This window comes from Lagopus leucura, unplaced genomic scaffold (assembly GCF_019238085.1).
Source record: "Lagopus leucura isolate 7727_CA_CO unplaced genomic scaffold, USGS_WTPT01 Super-Scaffold_806, whole genome shotgun sequence".
In the NCBI taxonomy this organism is placed as follows: Eukaryota; Metazoa; Chordata; class Aves; order Galliformes; family Phasianidae; genus Lagopus; species Lagopus leucura.
The window spans coordinates 8,873,584-8,879,610 of NW_024962260.1; positions in this window are offsets into that span (position 1 = coordinate 8,873,584).

A 6,027-nucleotide genomic window follows, 5' to 3' on the forward strand; every position below is an offset into this window, starting at 1 on the left:
AAAGAAAGAAAGAAAGAAAGAAAGAAAGAAAGAAAGAAAGAAAGAAAGAAAGAAAGAAAGAAAGAAAGAAAGAAAGAAAGAGAAAGAAAGAGTGAAAAGAAAGAAAAAAGAAAGAAAAAAGAAAAAGAAGGAAAGAAGGAAAGGAAGAGAAAGATGAATAAAGAGAAAGAAATAAAAGAACAAAAAGAGAAAGAAAAAAGAGAAAAAGAGGAAAGGAAAAGGAAAAAGAAAAAAGAAAAAAGAGAAAGCAAATAAAGGACGGAAAGAAGACACCGGGGAGACGGGCAGAACGACCGCAGCGGACGGAACGCAGGGAAGCCGCCCCGCCGCCCGCACCTGGAGCGGTTCGCACTCGGCGGTTCGGTCGCCGCCCCTCCGCGGGGCCCCGCGCGTCCCCTGGCCCCGGCCGAAGTCGGACAGCCGCCTCTCGCTGCTCCCCTCGGGCCGCCCCGAGCCGTCTCTCCCGTTTCGCGGCGCCGCGGCCGTTACGAGCATCGACGACGACCGCTCTGCGTCCGGCGGGGGTTCAGCCGCCCGCTCCGGCAGGTGCGACGCCCGCGACGTGCGGCACGGGCACCTGAGGCCGTGCGGGGAACGGCTCCTGTCCGGGCCTCCCCCGCCGCCTCCCCGGGCCGCCGGCGGGCCTCTGAGGTGGTCTCGTTTGGGGTCGGGGTCTGCGGGAGATGAGGGAAGAAAGGAAGGGAGAGAAAATAGAAAGGAAAAGATAAAGGAAAAAGAAAGAGAGGTAAGAAAAATGGAACAAAAAAAAAAAAGAAAAATGAAAAAGAAAAAAAGAAATATGGAAAAGAAATAAAGGGAAGGAAAAGAGAAGGAAAAGGGAAAGAAAAGGGAAGGGAAGGAAAAGGAAAGGGAAGGCAAGGCAAGGCAAGGGAGATGGAGGCAAAACTAAAATTGTGAAAGAAGGAAAAAAACGAAAGGGAAAGGAAAGAGAGACAAAAGCCCTGAGAAAGAAGGAATTGGAGAACAAATAATTATTGTTACAACCAGCACAAGCCTCATGCACAGCCGCCGTATTCTCGCTGCTGGGCAGGGACGCGCCTGGGAAAGCCGCGGCTCACGGCCCCGCTCTGCCCAACCCCGCGGCCTCGCGTGGGGCTCCGCTTTGGGCTCTGGCTCCCTTTGCCAGCCTCGGCTCCGCGTTATACGTTACGGGGATTTGCGGCTGGCTTTATGCGGTCACTTGCCTGCAAATCCCAACACAGAGATCACGCACGGGGAAATTCTCAGGAATAAAACCGTCAGCCGCCCACCTCCAGCACGAAGCCAACAGGACTTCTTCCCTCCTTTCTCCCTTTCTTCCTCTTTTTCCCTTTTTTTAAACCCTCCCTTCTCCCCCCGTTTAACGGCAGCTCGTTTTGCCCTGCGCTGCCCGCGTTGGGGCCGTGCCGTTGCAGAACTCCTGCCTGGCCCCAGCACGGGGCTCCGGCACTTCGCGTCCTCGCCTGGGCAGCGCAGCAGCCCCCACAGCTCGCCGGGCGGGGGGTGCAGCAGGAGCTGCCCTAAACCAGTCGCTCTCTGCCCCCCTCGTTCTTCCCGCGCTCCGCTTTCCAGGAGCTGAGCACCGACTGCCTCCGGGGCCGGGGACAACCGAGGGGACGCCGGCTCTGTCCTTGTGCCTGGTGACGAGCCTCTGGGACCCATCCCTCGGCAGCGGGGGGCACAACGACAGATTCCCCGAGGACAAAGTGGTCCTGCGAGGGGATGGAAAATGTGTGAAACGAGACAGGTTGTGGGGAGGGACCCGGAAGGCTTGGAGGGACAGCGTTAGTTGGCAGGAGGACAGCTCAGCTCGGCACCCACTGTTGGTCCCCAATAGTGGTAAAGCCCTATCAGTAGCCCTGCACGCTCTTGCTGCCCCAGGCAGCTCACAGATCTACAGAAATATAAACATATCCTGGTGGAGATTAGAAGCTTGTAAAGAAAATAAAACAAGAAGTCTGCACTGCTGGGTGCTGCGTGGATGTAGGCTGTGAGGCTTCCCCAGCTCCTGCCCCGCTCCCCCCTGCTCCTCTGGGTGCTGCTCTTTAATGCTGTCGAACAGCTCTTTATGGAGGTGCTGCTGTGCCTTGCTCCATGTGTGCGTGCATTTGCACCCAGCCTTTGCAGCCTGGCACTTTCCCTGCTTGTGCCCAGCCTGGAGAGCAGAGCAAAGCCTCTGCTGGCTGCCTGCACCACAAGCATGCAGGGAAATGGAGATGCTTTTAGTTTGAAGGAAGGATCCCCCACCAGTACCGAGGTGCCAAAAATGGATCCACTGAAGCATATTTCCTTACTGCAGTGCAAATGTGGGGCAGAGCGGTAGGAGCCACTCCTGCTCTGCAGGGCAGGACGGCACTGCTGAGCCGCAGCCAAAGGAAAAGTGAGCACAGCACTCCTAACTGCGTCCTGCCTGCGGGGTGAGCAGTGCACAAGGTGTCCACTTGCAGTGAGCTCACTGAAGGGAAAGGGCGGCATTTCTCAATGACTCAGTTGTGGTTGCACTGGAGATTTATATTCGCTTGGCCCCGCAGCAGCATCCTGTGCAGACATTTGCTTTGGCTGAAGCCAGCCCAGCCCGTGTTTGGATGCGGGCAACGGGCTGTGCGGTGCTTTGCCTCCCAGCAGTAGGGCCCTGATTGCGGCAGCCCAACCGGGGCAGCAGTTCCACAAGTCCTCGTGTGGAGAGGTGCCATGGAGCTCAGCCACCATCCAGAGGTGTGGCGTCCCCAGAGCTCCCTGCCTGCAGCTGCTGGAAGCCCTTCCTTCAAAGGGCTTTCCCCTCTCCTGTTAGGACAGCAATACCCTGTCATTCCATGCTGTCCCATCTTGTTCCCTGTCACAGCAGAGAGTAGATCACCATTGCTTGTTCTGCAGCTCTGTTTTCATGAGGATTTGGAGTGGCAGATGATGCTACATATTAATCACTGCCACAACACAGTATGCTAGCACAAACAAATTAACACAAACAATAATCACAGGGCTCGGCGTCCTGACGGGAGGCTGCACAGTCTGCAGGGCTCCTGCTGGGACAAATCTTTTCTCCATGTAGTCGGGCATTTAATTGGACACATTGTGAACTTGACCCAAGCACCATAAGGAACGGATGCTTCAGCTGACCTCAGCTGCTTCTTCAAATCCATTTGAGCACAATAACAAAACAACTCCAACCCAAAGATTTCTCTTCCTGTGTCAACGCTGGAGAGGAACCCTCTGGATGGCGGCCAGCTGAGAGCTACCCAGGCTCCGCACTGTCACTGAGGGCAGCATATGGCAGTGCAGTCTCTGGGAGCACAGACCAGACCCTAAAATGAACCTGAGATGCTTCCTGGAGCCCGTATCTGACTTCAAAAACGCAGTGTGGGTTCTGCCACCTCGCTCTTTCTATTCTCCTTTTCTCCTTCTCCTTCCTGCTCCTTTTACTCACCTGTGCTCATGCCCATCCATGGGATTTTATGACCTGTGGGTTGCTCTCTGCTTATTTGCTCTTTCCTTGACTCCTGCAGGACTCCTCGCCCATTTTCAGAGTGTTCTGAGGGGTCCTGCAGTGGGGAGGTGGGTGAGGGGAAACTTTTGCCCTCTTGCTGGCACACAGCAGCATTCCTGACAGCACTGCCCTCTCCCCACGGATGTGAGGATTTGCTGTAGGGCTGCTGAAGTGGGCAGGACTGCCAGGCTGCTGTCCCATGTGCCTTGCACCCTGCATGTGCTCCTGCTGGCAGCGTCCCGGGTGAAGACCCGGCATCCTGCAGTAGGCATCCTGTGGAATGGGCCTTGCAGTCACTGTGTGAGCCCTGCTTAGGGCACTGCTACGTTACCAAATTACCCAACCACTGGGAAACACAGCAGAGCTGCACAAAGCCCAGCACCCCAACCATTTCCTCTGCTGTGGCTCACACAAGCTCGATATGGGGAGCCCAGGGTCACTCAACACTAAATTAAAGCCTTTTGCTAGTTGCTTCTCAGTGTCTTCAATGTAAGCAACAACAATGATGTATTGATACCTTGGGAAAGCTGTTTGGTATTGAAAAGGGTCCAGGATGATTTTGGCTTAGCCTTCTGTATTATTCATTTACTGTATTTTTAGGGTTGTTTGTATAAAATAACCCCACACCATTTCTAGCTCTTCTCTGGCAACATCTTGTTGACTCCCTCCTACTCTGTAACTTCACTTTCCATTTGCAGTGGAAATGCCAGCCTGCAACCAGGAGGGATTTGATGTTCCCATGGATTATTCAGTGTTCTTTTCTGATTCTCCCAAAGAATACTTTCAATGGAGAAGGATGGTGAGATCCAACCTGCTCTTGACAAAATGGCTGCGTGTCCTGCTGGGCTCAGAGACAGGTGATGGACATGAAGGCGCAGTCAGAATTCCCAGAAGTGACAGAAAAAACAGCCGTTTTCTTCCCTCAGGAGAAAACCCGGCCCTGGGGCAGGCAGCTGGGGCAGGCAGAGACCCCGTCGTGTGAGGAAGGCACCGAGCATGGGAAGCTGCAGGACGCTGCGTGGTGCTGGCTCTGTGCTGAGGGCTCTCCATCTCTGCCACATACCCTGTTGAGGTCTGCAGGCACTCAGAGCCACAGCCTGGGAAATGCCACCATCTCCACAAACAGCACAGACCGAGTGGCACTCGGGGGGGCTCAGTTTCAGGAGCTGCCGATGCAGCGGCTGGTCTTTGTTCCTTGCCAGCACGACTCGGCTCACGCCTTCCTCTGCGGAATTTGCACAAGGACAGATTAAAGAAAGCCAATTTCCTTTCTCATCAAATCAACTCCTTCTGGGGCAAACAAAGCCACGAGCACAGCGCTCTTGTCCTCCCGTGATCTTGTGGTTTGCTCTGGCTGGAAGAGGCAGCTTTGGAAAACCCAAGCCCATTTCCTGCTCTGCGTGCTGCAGTGTGTATCCTCGCCTCAGCTCTGGAAATGCTTTGATGGATATTATTAGGCCCGGAAAGCATTTGGAGCTCCTTTCTTCCGTACGAGCTGACCAAAGTGCTATGGGATGAAAGAGGGGCAAATTGGAAGGGTTTGTGGATGCTGTGGGTGAGGCGGCCTCGCTCAGGAACCCACATTGTGCTGCTGCCTGTGGTGGGGAGCAAAGCGGAGAGCCGTGAAGCTGGATTGCTGCTGGGCCCCAGGGAGGGAGGATTTTATCCATGCTCACCTGCCAAGAGGCAGAGCTGTGGTGGGATGGACAAAAGCCCCGCTCCATTGTTGGTGCTGCTGGCTGGAGCCCAGGCGCTTTGAAACTGGGACGGAGTCAAAATCTTCCAGACCCAGGTTTCCATTCCTGTGCAGTTACAGCACTGTCCTGCCCTACAACTCATTTCACTCAGTAACTTTGAGGCAGACTAGCGTGGGCTGCGGGCACAAGAAAGGACTGGGCAGGCTGAGGCACTGCCTCAGAGGGCAAAGGCTGTGCTGGTTTGTCCTTGGGATGTCTGTCCCTTGGTTTGCTTGCCCACCAAGGCAGCTCCTTGGAAGGGAGGGAAGGGCTGTGCTCTGTAGTGCTGGGCAAATGGAGAGGGTGAGGCTGGAAGGCACAGTGCAGCACCAACGCGATGCCAAGCTGCCCGCATGCAGCCCTGGGTGATGGACTCTGGCCTCTTCTTAAATCCATACATCAGGTCCAGCAGATCCCATTTCCTACCCCAGCTTGTTCCCTGAGTGAGGGAAACCGGCCGCTAGCCTCTCTCCCACTCTCCGTTGCCCATTACGAGGCCCCATTCATGCTCAGCCCTGCAGTCATCAGGAATGAGAGCCTCTCACCACTTTGAATGTAGAAGTGGCTACAAGCAAAGCCAAGTAAAACCTTTCTGCAGCTTTGTTTTGCGTGGAGCTGGGGCTCTGATCAGCGCTTTGCCACTAACAGTCAAGAAATGACAGTGCGGAAATCTTGGGGAGCGAACAGCACTTGTGGTTATTGGTGAAATCCCATATTAGTAGAAAGGTCTGGTAAGTGGAAGCAGGAGTCGCTCTGACTACAGCATCTGTTGGATGTGGAGAGTGGTTATGACTCTCTCCAAATACA